The 2,500-nt window shown below is 46.9% G+C and overlaps 1 non-coding gene across 1 annotated transcript in view; it reads right to left on the bottom strand.

The window, feature by feature from the left end:
- The window catches only part of LOC113507759, a 1,904-nt gene extending 128 nt beyond the window's left edge, over positions 1-1,776 (bottom strand). Inside the window, exon 1 of the ribosomal RNA XR_003401901.1 lies at positions 1-1,776. This exon is cut by the window's left edge and continues 128 nt beyond it. This is a non-coding gene — a ribosomal RNA (small subunit ribosomal RNA).
- Positions 1,777-2,500: the final 724 nt, after the last annotated feature.

Raw genomic sequence — 2,500 nt, 5'->3', positions numbered from 1 at the left:
CTCACTAAATCATTCAATCGGTAGTAGCGACGGGCGGTGTGTACAAAGGGCAGGGACGTAATCAACGCGAGCTTATGACTCGCGCTTACTAGGAATTCCTCGTTTATGGGGGATAATTGCAAACCCCAATCCCCAGCACGAAGGAGTTTCAGCGGGTTGCCCGGGCCTCTAGGCCAGGGAGAACATGCTGATTCCTTCAGTGTAGCGCGCGTGCGGCCCAGGACATCTAAGGGCATCACAGACCTGTTATTGCTCAATCTCGTGCGGCTCGAAGCCGCCGGTCCCTCTAAGAAGAATTTTAATACGTCGCCAGTGAGTTGCGTGACGCGTAGCCACGCACACCTAAATGACGACGCCTATTTAGCAGGCTAGAGTCTCGTTCGTTACCGGAATTAACCAGACAAATCGCTCCACCAACTAAGAACGGCCATGCACCACCACCCACCGAATCAAGAAAGAGCTGTTAATCTGTCAATCCTTCCGGTGTCCGGGCCTGGTGAGATTTCCCGTGTTGAGTCAAATTAAGCCGCAGGCTCCACTCCTGGTGGTGCCCTTCCGTCAATTCCTTTAAGTTTCAGCTTTGCAACCATACTCCCCCCGGAGTCCAAAATCTTTGGTTTCCCGGAAGCTGCCCGCCGAGCCATTGTAGTAACGTCGGCGGATCGCTAGATGACATATTTACGGTTAGAACTAGGGCGGTATCTAATCGCCTTCGAACCTCTAACTTTCGTTCTTGATTGATGAAAACACCTTTGGCAAATGCTTTCGCTGATGTTCGTCTTGCGACGATCCAAGAATTTCACCTCTAACGTCGCAATACGAATGCCCCCAGTTATCCCTATTAATCATTACCTCGGAGTTCTGAAAACCAACAAAATAGAACCGAGATCATATTCTATTATTCCATGCACGAAATATTCAAGCAGCATTTTGAGCCCGCTTTGAGCACTCTAATTTGTTCAAAGTAAAATTGTCGGCCCACCTCGACACTCACCGAAGAGCACCGCGATAGGATTTTGATATTGAACCGGCGTATTACCGCCGGCTCACCGACGATATGCTCCGCAGACGTGTCAGTATCACCGCGGATGCGGTGCACCGACAGCGCGGCGCACAAATGCAACTACGAGCTTTTTAACCGCAACAATTTTAGTATACGCTATTGGAGCTGGAATTACCGCGGCTGCTGGCACCAGACTTGCCCTCCAATTGTTCCTCGTTAAAATATTTAAAGTGTACTCATTCCGATTACGAGGCCTCGTAAGAGTCCCGTATCGTTATTTTTCGTCACTACCTCCCCGTGCCGGGAGTGGGTAATTTGCGCGCCTGCTGCCTTCCTTGGATGTGGTAGCCGTTTCTCAGGCTCCCTCTCCGGAATCGAACCCTGATTCCCCGTTACCCGTGACAACCATGGTAGTCGCAGAAACTACCATCGAAAGTTGATAAGGCAGACATTTGAAAGATGCGTCGCCGGTACTGGACCATGCGATCGGCAAAAGTTATCCAGATTCATCAAAATTAACGACTTCAGACACATGGCCATCCGTCGATTGGTTTTGATCTAATAAAAGCACTCATCCCATCACTGGTCAGAGTTCTGATTGCATGTATTAGCTCTAGAATTACCACAGTTATCCAAGTAACTGAGTAAGATCTAAGGAACCAAAACTGATATATTGAGCCATTCGCGGTATCGCCTTAATACGGCTTGCACTGAGACATGCATGGCTTAATCTTTGAGACAAGCATATAACTACTGGCAGGATCAACCAGGGAGCTTCATTCATATGAAAGACGTTCTCGTTCGTTTCGATTTTCGATTGCGGTGGTACACACGTATACCGTCCTCTCTCTATATCGATACTTACGAGAAATCCTCATTCCCGCGCGTCGACGGATTAACGCAGACGCTTGTACGGGCGAGCTCGTATAATAATTGAGACGAATATTGTTTTCGACGACGACGACGACGACTACGACGACGCCTATAAGGGTACAATATAATGAAAAAACCCCGATGGTGAACGTTCGTATCGAGACACGATTTCATTCACTTTAATAATAATCTCGGTTAATATAATAAAATACGTCAAACAACGATTTAATTGCCCGGATTGTACAGAGTCCGTATTCACTATATTCATTGTTTAGTTTATATATGTAATCATATAATAATGCGTATATAGAACAATACTATTTACACAAAAATAAATAATCGTGATTGAACTCGCGAAAGATTCACATTAGCGTATCCGTGCGCGTTTGAATCGATCACGTCACGATTAAAGTCATATTTTATAACATTTGAACCGTTAACGAATCGTAACGTTGTTACGAACCGACGGCATTGACATTCAGAGCACTGGGCAGAAATCACATTGCGTCAACACCCGCGAGGGCCATCGCAATGCTTTGTTTTAATTAGACAGTCGGATTCCCCTTGTCCGTGCCAGTTCTGAGCTGACCGTTGAACGGCGGTCGTACAGAACCGCGCCGATCG

This window comes from Trichoplusia ni, unplaced genomic scaffold, assembly GCF_003590095.1.
Source record: "Trichoplusia ni isolate ovarian cell line Hi5 unplaced genomic scaffold, tn1 tig00003137, whole genome shotgun sequence".
Taxonomy (NCBI): Eukaryota; Metazoa; Arthropoda; class Insecta; order Lepidoptera; family Noctuidae; genus Trichoplusia; species Trichoplusia ni.
Note: the sequence above shows the minus strand (reverse complement) of the source record. Positions and strands in the feature narration are given on the sequence as shown.